At 40.3% G+C, this 19,224-nt stretch overlaps 1 non-coding gene across 1 annotated transcript; it reads right to left on the bottom strand.

Moving 5' to 3' along the window:
- On the bottom strand, window positions 1-104 carry LOC130983649 (small nucleolar RNA R71). The gene has a single exon (XR_009087630.1). It is a non-coding gene; the product is annotated as a small nucleolar RNA R71 (small nucleolar RNA).
- Window positions 105-19,224: the final 19,120 nt, after the last annotated feature.

Below are 19,224 nucleotides of genomic sequence, written 5' to 3'. Positions count from 1 at the left end.
AGGCTTCGATCTGAGGTTCAGACTTTTAGACAACAAGATGGTGAAACTCTCTACGAGGCATGGGAGAGGTTCAAGGATTTGACAAGGAAATGCCCACCAGACATGTTCCATGACTGGGTGCAATTGCATATTTTCTATGATGGACTTTCTTATGAATCAAGGAAGGCTGTAGACCATTCATCAGGAGGTTCATTGAACAGGAAAAAGATTGTGGAAGAAGCCATTGAAGTGATTGAGATAGTGGCTGAGAATGAGTACTACTATGCTTCAGAGAGACACAACACTAAGGGAGTCATGGAGCTGAACCATGTTGATACAATTCTAGCCCAAAACAAGGTGTTTGCCAAGCAACTAGCAGAGCTCACCAGGAAATTAGAAACAAATCAAGTGGCTGCAATACACACACAAGATCAAGAGGAAGTAAGCACTAAAGGAGGTGATTGGGAAGAGGCCAACTATGTGGGAAATCAACAAAGGCAACCATATGATCCACATTCCAACACTTACAACCCAAGCTGGAAAAACCACCCAAACTTTGGGTGGGGAAACCAGCAAACCCAACCACAAAACCACAAACCTTACAACCCCAACCAACATAACAATTCCACATACCAAAACTCCAACCAAAGATCATACCAAGCCACACAAAACACTTACTCCCAACCACCATATCATGGCCAAAATAATCAACCTGCCCAACCTAATCCGAACCAACAATTTCAAGATCAATTAAATAGGATAGAAGGAATACTTGCAAACATGGGTCAGGACATAAGTGAGTTGAAAAGCTTTAGGGATGATGTGAGATCTACCTTAAGGAACCATGGTGAAAAACTCAAGAGGATGGAGTCTCGAGTAGGAGAGCTATCTCAACAGGCCCCCAAGTCAACTGCAGTGTTCCCTAGTAACACAGAAAAGAATCCTAAAGGGGAACAAAAGGGAGTGAGATGGGAAGAATGCAAGGCCATCACCATATTGAAGGAAGTCTCAGAAGAAGAAGGAATCAGACCCTCAGAACAGGAGCTAGAAATCTTGAAGGAAGGTGTGGAAGAAGCTAAGCAGGAAAGTGAAACTGAGCAAGCCAAGGAACTGCAAAATAAAGGCATGCTGGAAACATACCAACCAAAAGCACCATTTCCTCAGAGGTTAGGAGGAGATGAAAAAGGGAAAACATATTCAAGGTTTTTAGAGACATTTAAGTCTCTCCATATCAATATTCCCTTTCTTGAGATTCTCCAGCAGATGCCTACACATATCAAGTATTTGAAGGAATTGCTGAGCAAGAAAAGAGTTTTGAAGGGAGGGCAAACTGTAATAATGAACAAAGAATGCAGTGCCCTCATCAAGAAGGACATAGTCTCTAAGAAAACAGACCCAGGAAGTTTTCATATCCCCTGCATCATAGGGGAAACAAAAATTGACAGAGGATTCTGTGATCTAGGAGCTAGCATAAATGTGATGCCTCTGACTCTTATGAAGAGGCTACAACTGAATGAGGTGAGATCCACTGATGTAATCATACAACTGGCTGACAAAACTCAGAAGCAAGCTGAAGGGGTAGTTGAGAATGTGCTGGTGAAAGTAGGAAATTATTTCTTCCCCACAGACTTTGTCATTTTGGACATGGAGGAAAGCTACCTACACCCTATCATTCTGGGAAGGCCATTTCTAGCCACTGCTAGAGCGCTCATAGATGTAGAACAAGGAGAGCTAATTTTGAGAATACATGATGAACAACTCATTTTCCATGTTTTCAAACCTGCATCTGAGCCTGAACCAGAACCTGAAAAGCCTAAGGATGATAGTAGCCATCTGTGTTTGGAGGAAAGCAATCCAGCAGCTGAAACTCTGAAAGAGTCCTTGGAAGGCAAACAAGAATTGCAAGAGTTAAAGCCACAAGAATCAATAGAAACAGATCAGAAGGATCCTCCTGGCATAAGGGTCAATGAAGAAATCCTCAAGAGAGAGGGAAGAATTGTAAAGAAATTGCCAAGAGGGTGGAGAAACAAGAAAATTCCCACTGAAGGTTTCTCTCCGGGAGATAAAGTGATATCAAGTCATTATCTGCCAATCCCACCTGGCCTCAAAACCATTCCTTCCCAGCTCCCTCAAGTGTTCACAATCAGGAAAGTTCTTTCTATGGAACATTTGGAAATCATGAAGGAATCAAATGGGGACGTTTTCATAGTGAGAGGAGAGGACATCAAGCACTACAATCCACCCTAACAAGGGACAACCGTCAAGCTAATGACGTTAAAGAAGCGCTTGTTGGGAGGCAACCCAACCTGAGGTAATACTCCTTTGCTATTTCTTTTATTTGTTTCAATAAAAAGGTGAAGTAGTTTCTGTGCATTGCAAAGAATTAAGTTTGGTGTTTCACACCAAACAATGAATTCGTGGATCAATAATTCAAAGGGGAATGTGTGACTCTAAGTTTGGTGTTCCACCATACAGATCAACTGAACACAACAACCTTTGAATTATATGAAAGGAACAACCATTCTAAGCAATCACAGAAATGCTTAAAATCCTTAGCAGCAACTTCATTCCAAGGAGAATTCAAGGATTCAAAGAGCAGAGGAGTAAGTAGGAGACTAAGTTTGGTGTTCACACACCAACTTAAGACTCAGACACTTGCCCATACATAGTTGAGCTAACCATTCAAGTGCTTGAGAAGCAAGCAACTTCATCACTCTTTGCAGGAAAGGAAACAAGGATCTTAGAAAGAACATGAAGCAACAACTAGGAGAAGAAGGAGAAATCAAATTGTTTCCTGGCAACAAAGAGAAAACAAGAAATTTCACAAGGTGGTGTTGTTCCTTGACCATTCTTTAAAAGGCAAACAAAAGCATGCTTGTTCTGGTTTAAACTGTAATTGTTGAATCTTTCTGGAATGTGAAGTTTTTAGTATGAGTGTTGGTTTACTGCTTTGAATAAAGTGAATGCCTAGATGTTTGGATATAACTTCACCTTCTTAAACAAATGCTTGCCATGCTTGTTCTGTTTCCAAAAATAAAAGAAAAGTTTGAACAAAAGTAACTTGGCTCAATTAGTGACAAATCAAGTAGAATTAAGTGGTGGTATGCATGCTTGATTGTTTAGTCAGATCACTGGAAATTGAGTGTAGAATTATCATTTTTGTGTAGAAGTTTGAATACTGTCTATGGATCTTGATGAATAAATGTCTTTGGCCATGAAAAGAAAGAAAAAGAAGAAAAAAGCCACTGAAAAAGGGCAACCAAAAAGCAAAAAAATTGAGAAAATAAGCTAGGCACCAATGGTTTGAACTTCTGAGACAAATGCCTGTGGTGTTTATGTATTAAGGATATGCTTGGATGAATAGGTTCTGAGGAGTGTTTCAACACTTGGTAACTTGGGTTAACTAACCCGGGATTATCAACCAAAAGTCCATTATCAAGAGCAACCTAAATACAAAACATTTAGTCACACAAAGAGGTGCTGGGCACCAATGTCTCAAGAAGAAATGTGAACTAAAATGCCTGTAGTGGATATGTGTAGTGCACTGATAAGAAAAAGAAAATGCCAAAGGCTTGTGCAACACATGACACTGAGCAAACAAGGAGCAAAGGAGCTCTAAGAAAAAGAAAAACAAAGAAGGGAAAAGTGCCAAGGACATAAGAATAACAAGAGGCCATAGCAGTGTTTGATGGATGCAATGAAAAAGTGATAATCTTACCTGATAAGAATGAAAAGTGATGCTGCAACTTTCTGCATAAAACCCTTCTGATGAACTTCAAATGCTTGCTAATATAGCCAATGTAATTGCTTTCTGTTTCATACTTTCTTCTCAAATAACTCAGGACTTGCTTAGGGACAAGCAAGTATTAAGTTTGGTGTTGTGATGCCAAGGCATCTTAGGCTAGTTTCACTAGCATTTTTCTGTTAGTTTTAGTTGTTTTATGCATTTTCTTGAGCTTAAAGTAACCAAGAATGGTTAAATGAATAACAAAGCAATGAACCATCCAAACAGTATGATTTTGATGCAAATTCCATGAGTTTTTAGTTATATTACTTGAATGCTATGAATGGAAGATTTCTCATGAAATTTTGCAAGACTTTGATGCAGTTGTTTGGATGATTTCAGGAAGAAGAGGCTAGGCAAGGAAGCAACAAAATCAATAAAGGAAGCTTGAATATCACATGTGGAGTTTAAGTTCCAGTTTAAGCTTAAACTGGAACTTAAACTGCCAAGCCATATAATGCTGGGAACTATCAGTGGCGTTTAAGCTCCAGTTTAAGCATAAACTGGAGCTTAAACGCCAAAATCATGAAAGCTGAGGAAAAGCTGAAAGTGGCGTTTAACCTCCAGTTTAACCTTAAACTGGAAGTTAAACGCCAGAAATGAGAAATGCACCAGGGAGCCATTTCCACGTTTAAGCTCCAGTTTAACCTTAAACTGGAGCTTAAACGTGTTCGACCAAAATTCTCCTCCAGGGTTGCTTTCTTCATTTCCACGTTTAAGCTTCAGTTTAACCTTAAACTAAAGCTTAAACGTGTTCGACCATTCCACACTCCAGGGTTGCTTTCTTCCATTTCCACGTTTAAGCTTTAGTTTAACCTTAAACTGAAGCTTAAACGTGCTTGAGTTATACCACCTCCAGGAGTGTCCAACGTTTAAGTTCCAGTTTAAGCTTAAACTGGAACTTAAACGTGCTTCCACAAAAGGCATCACTGGAAGTGTCTGGCGTTTAAGTTGCAGTTTAAGCTTAAACTGCAACTTAAATGCCACTATTTGAAAAGGTTTCTGGGCCAAAGATATTGCAGTTTAAGTTAGCATTTGAGCACAAACATTAACTTAAACGTACTCTGGTATGAAACCCGATTGAATATCATGGTTTATGGGATTGGGCCTGAAGAATTGATGAGTCTGGAATTTCAATTTGTTGAGTCATGTGTCATTACTTGATTATCACTAAGTTGGCTCAATGAATGTTACAGAATTGGATCAGTAGCCTCATCAGGATTATGGATCATAAACCCAAAGCAAAAGGAAATCAGGGAAAGGCCTCAAAGCCCAAGAAACACAACAGAAGCTCAATTTAGAAAGTGTATAAATAGGATAGAATTTAAGTTAGTAAGAAAAAACTTTTGGATCATTTTGCTAGTTTTCATACTTTTTGTAATTGAATTCAGAGCTATGACTCACTAAACCCCCTTTCATTGGGTTAGGGAGCTCTATTGTAATTCAATGAATCAATAATAGTTTTTATCTTCTTCTTCAATCTTTTCTCTTGAATTTTTGTTAGAAAGCTTCTCGATCTAATTCCATTGGTTAGTTGTCTTGGGAAAGAAACTATCCATAATTGGAATCCTTCGGAACCTTGGGAAAGGAATGGAGGATTCATGCTAGAGAAGCTTTCTCACAGTGAATTGGATTGGGGTTTGGATGGATATTGTGACATGTAATCCTACCAAATTATGGTTCATGAAACTGTGTGGTATAATCAGTGATCGAGCGTCATCTCTTCTTATGAACATTTAAACCAAGGGATTGGGAATTTGTTTGTTTTTTGAGAGAATTGGTGAGCCATGGGATTGGGATCCAATTATATAAGATTGCCAAGCAAAATTCAATGAACGCATTGGTTGAAGAAGGGATAAAAATGTTTTGATTCGGAGATCTCAATATCTCCTGAAACCCAATGAATTCCCCATTTCTAATCTACCACTTTCTCTTACATTCTGCAATTAAATTCATGTAATCACCCCGATCCCTTTTTAATTTCAGCAATTTAGCTTCTCGCTCTTTAATTCATGCAATTTAAGATTCCGCAATTTCAATTTCTTGCCATTTACGTTTCCCGCCAATTTTACATTCCGCAATTCTCATCTAAATCTTGATTCCGCTTAACTAGAACACACTTCTAATCCGAATTGCTCACTCAACCAATCCTTGTGGGATTCGACCTCACTCTATTGTGAGTTTTTACTTGACGATAACCGGTGCACTTGCCGGAAGGAATTTTTGCCGATCGTGCAATTTCCTAAAATCGTAGCATCAGAAGGCCAGCTCTATTGCCTTCGCTGCTTCTTTGAAGTTGGCGGAGGACATGGCACTAAAGCACAAGGGTAGCTATGTCTTAGCTTATAGGGAGTTGGTGCATCTCCGGGATGATTTGGAAACTGCTCGGGTTGATTATGCCGAGTTTCAAGGTCACCTTGTGGGCAGCGTGACTGCCGCCACTGAGAACCTGATGGAGTAGTTCCGGATTGTTGCTCCTGATGCCGATTTGACTCTCGTTAGCCTTGATAACGTAGTAAAGGATGGCAAGATTGTCCCAGATGATCCCGATGATGATGTTGAACCTCCCCCAATGCCTTCTATCAAGGTGTCGACCTCTTCGGTTCCTCTAGTTATGTCTGATCCGGATTGTCAGATTTTGAACCGGGATTATGGAACTGTAGATGCTGTGCCTATTCAGACTCGCCCTCCTTCTCCCCGTACTGATGCTGCCGGAAAGGCTCCTGATCTTTTGCTGATCTTCTTTTTATGTATTTGTGTAAATAGCCCGGTTTGTGGGCTTTTGAACTGTTTTATTATTTTGTTTAACTGCTGACGCTTTTTAGTTGCCTGCCTGGCAACTTTTACTTTGAAAAACAAAGTAGCTTTCTGAGGTAGAATTTTGGTAGCCTCTTGAAGCTTTATTATACTATGCTTCTATTGTGCTTTAACATGGTATCTCTTCTGGTTTCTGAGAGTGTTGGAATCTTGCTGCTTGACCTTTTTGGATTGCTTTTGTACTTATTGTTTGTAACTTGGATCCTTTGAGGCCGTGACTGTATGTGTCCGACTTGTTTTCTCAGTTTTCTCGCTTTTGCTTGTATTTTTAGCGCCCCATAACCGATATCTTTACGTTGGTCCCCTTCTAAGTTATTTTTGTAATCCTCTTTCTTGGACCTTTATTAGGTCTCTTTCAGGAATTACTTTTATAACTTGTCTTGTAGGAGACCGACTTCGTTAGGTCGATCTCTTCTAAGTTATAGCAGTTCCTTTTTAATAGGGTTGGCTAGACCTCTTTCCAGAGATTCGCTGATAACTTGGGTTGACTTGGTCCGATTTTTTAGTGTCGGCCAGTCTTTTTAAGTTATTATATAGCAATCCATAAAACCTCGTCAGGTTCTTTTTTGGGATCACTTTCGATAACTTCTTGCATTATTCTGTGTTCATCTTTGCCGATTTGTAGATGGCGGTTTCTGTCCTGGTTTGATCGTCCTTTAGGTGAATCACATTTTCACCTTTGTCAGTCGATCATTCCTATCGAGATCGTACAGTGAATCTATTCTTCACTTTCTGTCGATCTGTTGCTTTATAATCGGACGATGAATGCTTCAGATTAATGCGTCTTGGGAATTTGTAAAATATCTGAAATGTATTTTATTCAAAGAAAGTGCAAATATATACATGCAGAGTTTTTCGTTCCCTTAAGTCGAATTAAATCTCAGTCTTGATACCTCATTAAAAAACCTTTTTACGAAAAAGAGTGCATCTTGTGATGAGATCTTTTACCTTTCCTAGCTATAGTACCTTCTTAGGTTACAAGCATGCCATGATCTAGGGAGTTCTCATCCCTCGAGTTCGGACAGTCTGTAGTAGCCCTTCCCAAGTACTTCTTTGACTCGGTAGGGTCCTTTCCAGTTGGCTGCCAGCTTTCCTTCTCTGGGTCGAGTTGTTCCAATATCATTTCGGATTAAGATGAGATCATTCTCAGCAAAACCTCTTGGCACTACCTTTTGATTATACCTGGAAGCTATTCGCCGCTTTAGTGCTTCTTCTCTGATCCGAGCTCTTTCTTGGATTTCCGGAAGTAGGTCGAGCTCTTCTCTTTGAAGTTGAGAGTTGGTTTGTTCATTGTAGTGGACTACTCGGGGAAACCCTTCCTCGACTTCTATTGGAATCATTGCCTCCACTCCATATGCTAATCGAAATGGTGATTAGTTTGTAGTAGAATGGGGGGTTGTTTGATACGCTCATAGGACTTGTGGAAGTTCCTCGGCCCAAGCTCCCTTTGCTTCTTGCAGTCTCCATTTCAGCCCGGCCAATATGACTTTGTTGGCCGCTTCGGCTTGTCCATTGGCTTGGGGATGTTCAACGGAGGTGAACTGGTGTTTTATATTCAAGTCGCCCACTAGTTTTCTGAAGCCTACATCTGTGAATTGGGTGCCATTATCTGTGGTGATGGAGTATGGGACCCCGAACCTTGTAATGATGTTCCTATATAGGAATTTTTGGCTTTTTTGAGCAGTGGCATTGGCTAGAGGTTCTGCCTTGATCCATTTTGTGAAATATTCTACCCCTACTATGAGGAATTTAACTTGTCCCGATCCCTGGGGAAAGGGTCCGAGAAGATCGAGTCCCCACTTTGCAAATGGCCAGGGTGAGGTCACGCTGATGAGCTTTTCTGGCGAGGCGATGTGAAAGTTGGCATGCTTCTGACATGGTGGACATGTCTTTACAAATTCTGTAGCTTCCTTTCGTAGAGTTAGCCAATAGAATCCCGCTCGAAATACCTTTTTGGTGAGAGCTTGCCCTCCGAGATGATTGCCACAAATGCCGTTGTGTACTTCCTCCAAGACTCCCTTTGTATTGGAGGTCGGTACGCATTTTAACAATGGTACTGAGATCCCTCTTTTGTATAAGGTGTTGTTTACGATAGTGTAGTACTGTGCCTCCCTTTTTAACCTCTTTGCCTCCTTTTCATATGTAGGGAGCGCTTCTGTTTTGAGGTAGTTAATTATGGGGGTCATCCATCCTTGATCCCGACCTGTTATGGCTAGGACATTTTCTTCTTCCGATATTGACGGGTTCTGTAGTATTTCCTGGATGAGGCTTCTATTGTTGCCCCCTAGTTTGGTGCTGGCTAGTTTTGAGAGTGGGTCAGCTCGGGCGTTTTGCTCGCGAGGTATGTGGTAGATCCTATATTCCCCAAGTTATCCGAGCTGTTCCTTAGTTTTATCCAAATATTTTTTCATGGTAGGGTCTTTGGCTTGGTAGTTGATGCATGAAAACTCGTCTCTCAACAAATTTCCCTTCGGCAAATGTATCGAATTGTCGTCAAGTAAAAACTCACTATAGAGTGAGGTTGAATCCCACAGAGATTGATTGATCAAGCAACTTTAATTAGAGGAATGTTCTAGTTGAGCGAATCAGAATTTGATTTGAGATTTGCAGAAAATTAAATAGCAGAAAAGTAAATAGCAGAAAAAGTAAATGCTAGAAATAAAGAGCTGAATGTAAATGGCAGAAAGTAAATTGCAAAATCTTAAATGGGAATGGGGGAAATACTCATAAAAGTAAATGGCAGAAATTAAAGAGAATGGGTAAGATCAGAAATGGGGAGTTCATTGGGCTTAGGAGATGTTGCATTCTCCGAATCAAATTCATTTTCATCTCTTCTTCAATCAATGTATTCATTGATCTCCTTGGCAATCTTAAGTGATCAGATTCCAATTCCTTGGTAATCCAATCTCTCAAATCTTGATCAATAGCCAATTCCTTGGTCAATTGCCCATGAGAAGAGATGAAATATGGTTACTGATTATACCACATGCATTCCCAAATCAAGTATTGGTAGGATTATAGTCACATATCCATCCAAACCCAATTTGGTCCAGCATGAGAAAGCGTTTCTAGCATGATCTCTTCATTCCTCTTTCAAGGTTCCGAAGAGATCCAAGTATGAATAGTTTTTTTTCCAAGATAACTACCCAATTGGATGAAGATTGAAAGCTTTCTAGTAAAATCAAGAGAAAAGATAGAAGAAGAAGAATGAAAACTAATATTGATCCATCAAATTGCAGCAGAGCTCCCTAACCCAATGAAAGGGGTTTAGTTGTTCATAGCTCTGGAAAATGAAAACAAAGATGGAGAATACATCATGAAAGTAAAACTAGAAGTTGCAGAGAAAGTAAAATACAGAGAGTAGTTCTCTACCCCTAAAGTTTTTCCCCACTCCCAATTAATTCAAAGCTACTCCTATATATACTACTCTTCTGATCTCCTAGTTGGCTCTTCAAGTCTTGGGTATGGGCCTCTGGATCTTGAATTTGAAGCAATTATACTCTTTATTGGGCTTAGCTTTTCTTGCAGAGAGAAAATGTGAAGTAGGCAGGGACTTTGGCTCAGGACGTTAGTGGTGTCAACGTTAAGTGAGAGTGTGGGTTCGAGAACGTTAGTGACTATCACCTTTTTCACTCACGTTCCTTACCCAAATAAGATCACATTGACTTCAACGTTAGTGGTACTAACGTTACCACTAATGTTGCCTCTTGGTACTTCGCATACGTTATTGGGACTTACCTTTCCCAATAACGTGGTGAGTCACCCCTTTTCCTTACGTTAGAGTCCACGTTAATTAGGTTAACGTGGCTTCTAACGTAGCATTGCCAATTCTTCGAGAACGTTAGTGACACTTACCTTTGTCACTAACGTTTCAATGTGCCCCTACTTCCCACGTTAGAGTCCACGTTAACTAAGTTAACGTGGCTTCTAACGTAGTCATGCTAGCCATCTCCAACGTTAGTGACAAAGGTGAGTGTCACTAACGTTGGCTCATCATCTCTTTATTCACGTTAGCTTCCACATTAACAAAACGTTGCTCATGGTGGCTCTTGGTGGTTCACCCCAACGTTAGTAACAAAGGTAAGTGTCACTAACGTTGGCGATCAATTGCTCTCTCCACGTTAGCTTCCACGTTAACTAAGTTAACGCGGGTGTTAACGTGGCTCATGGAGGCTTGGCCAACGTTAGTGACAAAGGTGAATGTCACCAACGTTGGCTTCTCTTTTGCTTTTTAACGTTAGAGTCCACGTTAACTGGTGCACGAAATTGCAATCACACTTTTGCAATCCCGCACAACTAACCAGCAAGTGCACTGGGTCGTCCAAGTAATACCTTACGTGAGTAAGGGTCGATCCCACGGAGATTGTCGGATTGAAGCAAGCTATGGTTATCTTGTAAATCTTAGTCAGGATATCAGAAATTATCAGGATTGATTGTGAAAAGCAAAAGAACATGAAATGATTACTTGTTTTGCAGTAATGGAGAATAGGTTGAGGTTTTGGAGATGCTCTATCTTCTGAATCTCTGCTTTCCTACTGTCTTCTTCATCAAACACGCAAGGCTCCTTCCATGGCAAGCTGTATGTAGGGTTTCACCGTTGTCAGTGGCTACCTTCCATCCTCTCAGTGGAAATGTTCAACGCACCCTGTCACGGCACTGCTATCCATCTGTCGGTTCTCAATCAGGCCGGAATAGAATCCAATGATTCTTTTGCGTCTGTCACTAACGCCCTGCCCTCAGGAGTTTGAAGTTCGTCACAGTCATTCAATCATTGAATTCTACTCAGAATACCACAGACAAGGTTTAGACCTTCCGGATTCTCTTGAATGCCGCCATCAGTTCTAGCTTATACCACGAAGATTCCGATTAAAGAATCCAAGAGATATCTACTCAATCTAAGGTAGAACGGAGGTGGTTGTCAGGCACGCGTTCATAGTTGAGAATATGATGAGTGTCACGGATCATCACATTCATCCGAGTTAAGAACAAGTGATATCTTAGAACGGAAGCAAGCATGATTGAATAAGAAACAGTAGTAATTGCATTAATCCATCAAGACACAGCAGAGCTCCTCACCCCCAACCATGGGGTTTAGAGACTCATGCTGTGGAAGGTACACAAAGAAACGTGTAAAGTGTCATCCGCCTAGATACAATGTCAAAAGATCCTATTAATAGTAAACTAGTAACCTAAGGTTTACAGAAATGAGTAAATGACAGAAAAATCCACTTCCGGGCCCACTTGATGTGTGCTTGGGCTGAGCATTGAAGCTTTCATGTGTAGAGACCTTTTCTGGAGTTAAACGCCAGCTTTTATGCCAGTTTGGGCGTTTAACTCCAAGTTTTATGCCAGTTCCAGCGTTAAACGCTGGAAATTCTGAGGCTGATTTGCCACGCCGGTTTGGGCCATCAAATCTCGGGCAAAGTATGGACTATTATACATTGATGGAAAGCCCAGAATGTCTACTTTCCAATGCCGTTGAGAGCGCGCCAATTGGGCTTCTGTAGCTCCAGAAAATCTACTTCGAGTGCAGGGAGGTCAGAATCCAACAGCATCTGCAGTCCTTTTCAATCTCTGAATCAGATTTTTGCTCAGGACCCTCAATTTCAGCCAGAAAATACCTGAAATCACAGAAAAACACACAAACTCATAGTAAAGTCAAGAAAAGTGAATTTTAACTAAAAACTAATAAAAATATACTAAAAACTAACTAGATCATACTAAAATCATACTAAAAACAATGCCAAAAAGCGTATAAATTATCCGCTCATCACAACACCAAACTTAAATTGTTGCTTGTCCCCAAGCAACTGAAAATCAAATCGGAGAAAAAGAAGAGAATATACTATAAACTCCAAACTATCAATGAAACTTAGCTCCAATTAGATGAGCGGGACTAGTAGCTTTTTGCTTCCGAACAGTTTTGGCATCTCACTCTATCCTTTGAAGTTCAGAATGATTGGCATCTATAAGAACTCAGAACTCAGATAGTGTTATTGATTCTCCTAGTTAAGTATAATGATTCTTGAACATAGCTAGTGTATGAGTCTTGGCTGTGGCCCAAAGCACTCTGTCTTCCAGTATTACCACCGGATACATACATGCCACAGACACATAATTGGGTGAACCTTTTCAGATTGTGACTCAGCTTTGCTAGAGTCCCCAATTAGAGGTGTCCAGGGTTCTTAAGCACACTCTTTTTGCCTTGGTTCACAACTTTATTTCTTTCTTTTTCTTTCTTCTTTTTTTTTTCGAAAAATTTTTTTTGTTTTTTTTTTGTATTCACTGCTTTTTCTTGCTTCAAGAATCAAATTGATGATTTTTCAGATCCTCAATAACAGTTCTCTTTTTCCCTCATTCTTTCAAGAGCCAACAATTTTAACATTCTCAAATCAACAAATTCAAAAGACATATGCACTGTTCAAGCATTCATTCGGAAAACAAAAATTATTGTCACCACATCAAACTAATTCAACTAGTTTCAAAGATAAATTTCGAAATCTTGTACTTCTTGTTCTTTTGTGATTAAAGCATTTTCATTTAAGAGAGGTGATGGATTCATAGGACATTCATAGCTTTAAGACATGAATTCTAAATTTTATTAATTATGAATTAAGAACAAGACTTAAAAATAGATATAAGATGAGACTAAAAAAAAAAAATAGAAAACAAAAAAACGCAAAAATAGGCTCCTAATGATAGAGGTTTTCACTGAGTTAGGACTCAACAACCTTGATTTTGAGAAGTGGATGCTCCCTCAGCTTGAGAGGAGAGCTTTTGGCGTTTCAACTCTTGGAGTTCACGCCCCTGCTTCTCTTGTTCCTTCAGCAATTTGCAGAGCATGCAGTTCTGATTCTGCTGTTCTTCCTTAAGTTGCTCCATAGTCTCTTGCAACTTGGTGATAGATGCTTCTAGGCTGGCCCAGTAGCCAATTTCAGGGAATTCAGGGAGGAACTCCTGCGCCCTCCTTTTGATGGAGTTGTCTTGCATTTGTCCTTCCATTGACTTCTTGGTGATTGGATGTTCAATGGGTATGAATTCATCCACTCCCATCTTCACCCCAGCCTCTTTACAGAGCAAGGAGATCAAGCTTGGGTAAGCCAATTTGGCTTCAGTGGAATTCTTATTTGCAATTGTGTAAATCTCACAGGCAATCACATGATGCACCTCCACTTCTTTTCCAAGCATAATGCAATGAATCATCACTGCTCTCTTGATAGTGACCTCAGAACGGTTGCTAGTGGGCAGTATGGAACGCCCAATAAAGTCTAGCCAACCTCTTGCAATTGGTGTGAGGTCTCCCCTCTTGAGTTGGTTTGGGACACCCTTAGAATTGGTTATCCACTTAGTTCCAGGGAGGCATATGTCCTCTAGAACTTGATCCAACCCTTTATCTGCTTTCACCATTCTCCTATTAAAGGATTCAGGATCATCTTGCAGTTGAGGCAGTTTGAAGATTTCTCTTATTTTGTCCAGATGGAAGTACATAACCTTCCCTCTGACCATGGTTCTGTAGGTATGGTAAGCAGTTCCAGTCATTATCTGCTTATCTGTTAACCACAGATTTGAGTAGAATTCCTGAACCATGTTCCTTCCAACCTTTATCTCAGGATTGGTTAGAACTTCCCATCCTCTGTTTCGAATCTGCTCTTGGATCCCCGGATGTTCATCTTCTTTCAGATCAAATTTAACTTCCGGGATCACTGACCTCAGACCCATTATCTTGTGATAATGGTCTTCATGTTCTTTGGTTAAGAACTTCTCTTGATTCCAAAGATTCTTTGGATTATTCTCTTTCTTTCCTCTTAAATTGGTTTGTTTTCCCTTAGTAGCCATGATCTTGATGATTCTTGGCTTAGTGATCACGGAAAATCACACCAAACTTAGAGGTTTGCTTGTCCTCAAGCAAAAGAAAGGAAGGAAGAGAGATAGAGGAGAAGCAAATTCGAATGGTGTGGCAATTAGGGGTCCAAACGTATTTATTTAAGGTAAGGTGGGGAGAGAGATTTTTTGGGATTGATTTTGAAGAATGATTTTAGATTTTTGAAAATTTGAAAGTGAATGATGAAGGGTTGAGATATGATTTTGTAGAAAAGTATGGGTAAGAAAGGAAAGTTTGAAAAAATTTGGTTTGAAAACAAAATTGTGGTCCCCCCACCTTTCTGGCGTTAAACGCCCAGAATGGCGCCCATTCTGGCGTTTAACGCCCATTTGTTGCCCCTTTTGGGTGTTTAACGCCCAGCCAGGTGCCCTGGCTGGCGTTAAACGCCAGAATTCCTTTATCACTGGGCATTTTTCTAAACGCCCAGGATGCTGCACACCTGGCGTTAAACGCCCAGAATGGTGCCCATTCTGGCGTTTAACGCCCAAAATGGCACCTTTACTGGCGTTAAACGCCCAGAATGGTGCCCATTCTGGCGTTTAACGCCCAAAATGCCCCTTACTAGCATTTTTTCGCCAGTAAGCTCTTTTTCTCTGCTTTTTGAGCTGAATCCTTCTGTAACTCTGTGAATTCCTTCATTTTTGATACTTGCCTCTGTAAAAACAAATCATATAACCTCCTAATGACTGGGTTGCCTCCCAACAAGCGCTTCTTTACTGTCTTTAGCTGGACCTTTACTGAGAATCACTCAAGTCTCAGTTTTGAGCATTCCTGCTCAAAATTGCTTTCAAGATAATGCTTGATTCTCTGTCCATTAACAATGAACCTTTTGTCAGAATCAATATCTTGAAGCTCAACATATCCATATGGTGACACTCCTGTAATCACATACGGACCCTTCCACCGGGATTTAAGTTTTCCTGGAAACAATCTGAGCCTAGAGTTGAATAGCAGAACTTTTTGTCCTGACTCAAAGACTCTGGATGACAACTTCTTGTCATGCCATTTCTTTGCCTTTTCCTTATAAATTTTTGCATTTTCAAAGGCATTGAGTCTGAACTCCTCTAACCATAGCAGAGTTGCCACTTTGTGGCTAATTCCATATCTAACCATAGCAGAGTATAGCTGTCTATTGCAGAAATGAGTGCCCCAGTCACTGATTAGTACTCTGGGAACACCAAACCTGCTGAAGATGTGTTTCTGGAGGAATTTCAGCACGGTCTTGGTATCATTAGTGGGTGTAGCAATTGCTTCTACCCACTTAGATACATAGTCCACTGCCACCAGAATGTAAGTGTTTGAGTATGATGGTGGGAATGGACCCATGAAGTCAATTCCCCATACATCAAACAATTCTATCTCTAATATCCCTTGTTGAGGCATGGCATATCCATAAGGCAAGTTACCAGCTCTTTGGCAACTGTCACAGTTACGCACAAACTCTCGGGAGTCTTTATAGAGAGTAGGCCAGTAGAAGCCACATTGGAGGACTTTAGTGGCTTTCGCTCACTTCCAAAATGTCCTCCATACTGTGATCCTGGCAATGCCATAGGATCCTTTGTGCTTCTTCTCTGGGTACACTCTACGGATCATTCCGTCTGCACATCTCTTAAAGAGATATGGCTCATCCATAGGTAGTACTTGGCATCTGAAATTAATTTCTTTCTCTGCACTCTGCTGTACTCCTGGGGTATGAACCTCACAGCTTTATAGTTTGCAATATCTATTCGGGACAGATGATCAGACCTGGTTCTCTGTCCCTTTTCTGTCTCTTATTTCTATATCAAACTCTCTGCAGAAGCAACACCCATCTTATTAGCCTGGGTTTTGAATCCTGCTTTGTGAGTAAGTATTTAAGAGCAGCATGGTCAGTGTACACAATCACTTTGGATCCTACTAGGTAAGACCTAAACTTGTCAATGGCATAGACCACTGCAAGTAACTCTTTTTCTGTGGTTGTGTAATTCTTCTGTGCGTCATTTAGAACATGGCTGGCATAATAAATGACGTGCAGAAGCTTGTTATGCCTCTGTCCCAACACTGCACCAATGGCATGGTCACTGGCATCACACATTAATTCAAATGGCAATGTCCAATCTGGTGCAGAGTTGACTGGTGCTGTGACCAGCTTAGCTTTCAGGGTCTCAAACGCCTGCTGACACTGTGTGTGTCAAACACAAATGGTGTGTCAGCAGCTAGCAGATTACTCATAGGTTTTGCAATTTTCGAAAAATCCTTTATAAACCTTCTGTAGAATCCTGCATGCCCCAGAAAAGCTTCTGATTGCCTTAACATTGGCAGGTGGTGGTAATTTTTCAATTACCTCTACCTTTGCCTTATCCACCTCTATTCCCCTGCTTGAAATTTTGTGCCCAAGGACAATTCCCTCAGTCACCATAAAGTGACATTTCTCCCAGTTTAAAACCAGGTTAGTCTCTTGGCACCTTTTCAGGACAAGTGATATGTGGTTAAGACAGGAGCTGAATGAGTCTCCATATACTGAAAAATCATCCATGAAGACTTCCAGAAATTTCTCTACCATATCTGAGAAGATAGAGAGCATGCACCTCTGAAAGGTTGCAGGTGCATTGCACAGACCAAAAGGCATCCTCCTGTAGGCAAACACGCTAGAAGGGCAAGTAAATGCTGTTTTCTCTTGGTCCTGAGGATCTACTGCAATTTGGTTGTAACCTGAATAGCCATCCAAAAAGCAGTAATAATCATGACCAGCTAGTCTTTCTAGCATTTGGTCTATGAATGGTAAAGGAAAATGATCCTTTCTGGTGGCTGTATTGAGCCTTCTGTAGTCAATACACATACGCCACCCTGTGACTGTTCTTGTAGGAACCAGTTCATTTTTTTCATTATGAACCACTGTCATGCCTCCCTTTTTGGGGACAACTTGGACAGGGCTCACCCAGGGGCTATCAGAAATAGGATAAATAATCCCAGCCTCTAGTAATTTAGTGACCTCTTTCTGCACCACCTCCTTCATGGCTGGATTTAGCCTCTTATGTGGTTGGACCACTGGTTTGGCATTATCCTCCAACAGGATCTTGTGCATGCATTGATGCTACGATTTTAGGAAATTGCACGATCGGCAAAAATTCCTTCCGGCAAGTGCACCGGTTATCGTCAAGTAAAAACTCACAATAGAGTGAGGTCGAATCCCACAAGGATTGGTTGAGTGAGCAATTCGGATTAGAAGTGTGTTCTAGTTGAGCGGAATCAAGATTTAGATGAGAATTGCGGAATGTAAAATTGGCGGGAAACGTAAATGGCAAGAAATTGAAATTGCGGAATCTAATATTGCATGAATTAAAGAGCGAGAAGCTAAATTGCTGAAATTAAAAAGGGATCGGGGTGATTGCATGAATTTAATTGCAGAATGTAAAGAGAAAGTGGTAGATCAGAAATGGGGAATTCATTGGGTTTCAGGAGATATTGAGATCTCCGAATCAAAACATTTTTATCCCTTCCTCAACCAATGCATTCATTGAATTTTGCTTGGCAATCTTATATGATTGGATCCCAATCCCTTGGCTCACCAATTCTCTCTAAAAACAAACAAATTCCCAATCCCTTGGTTTAAATGTTCATAAGAAGAGATGATGCTCGATCACTAATTATACCACACAGTTTCATGAACCACAATTTGGTAGGATTACATGTCACAATATCCATCCAAACCCCAATCCAATTCACTGTGAGAAAGCTTCTCTAGCATGAATCCTCCATTCCTTTCCCAAGGTTCGAAGGATTCCAATTATGGGAGTTTCTTTCCCAAGACAACTAACCAATGGAATTAGATCGAGAAGCTTTCTAACAAATTCAAGAGAAAAGATTGAAGAAGAAGATAAAAACTATTATTGATTCATTGAATTACAATAGAGCTCCCTAACCCAATGAAAGGGGTTTAGTGAGTCATAGCTCTGAATTCAATTACAAAAAGTATGAAAACTCCAAAAATGATCCCAAAAGTTTTTTTTTAACTTAAATTCTATCCTATTTATACACTTTCTGAATTGAGCTTCTGTTGTGTTTCTTGGGCTTTGAGGCCTTTCCCTGATTTCCTTTTGCTTTGGGTTTATGATCCATAATCCTGATGAGGCTGCTGATCCAATTCTGTAACATTCATTGAGCCAACTTAGTGATAATCAAGTAATGACACATGACTCAACAAATTGAAATTCTAGACTCATCAATTCTTCAGGCCCAATCCCATAAACCATGATATTCAATTGGGTTTCATACCAGAGTACGTTTAAGTTAATGTTTGTGCTCAAATACTAACTTAAACTGCAATATCTTTGGCCCAGAAACCTTTTCAAATAGTGGCGTTTAAGTTGCAGTTTAAGCTTAAACTGCAACTTAAACGCCAGACACTTCCAGTGATGCCTTTTGTGGAAGCACGTTTAAGTTCCGTTTAAGCTTAAACTGAACTTAAACGTTGGACACTCCTGGAGGTGGTATAACTCAAGCACGTTTAAGCTTCAGTTTAAGGTTAAACTGAAGCTTAAACGTGGAAATGAAGAAAGCAACCCTGGTGTGTGAATTTGGTCGAACACGTTTAAGCTTCAGTTTAAGGTTAAACTGAAGCTTAAACGTGGAAATGAAGAAAGCAACCCTGGAGGAGAATTTTGGTCGAACACGTTTAAGCTTCAGTTTAAGGTTAAACTGAAGCTTAAACGTGGAAATGAAGAAAGCAACCCTGGAGGAAATTTTGGTTTTAAGCTTCAGTTTAAGGTTAAACTGAAGCTTA

Source organism: Arachis stenosperma, chromosome 5 (genome assembly GCF_014773155.1).
Source record: "Arachis stenosperma cultivar V10309 chromosome 5, arast.V10309.gnm1.PFL2, whole genome shotgun sequence".
Lineage (NCBI taxonomy): Eukaryota > Viridiplantae > Streptophyta > Magnoliopsida > Fabales > Fabaceae > Arachis > Arachis stenosperma.
This window is presented reverse-complemented; position numbering and strand designations above follow the sequence as displayed.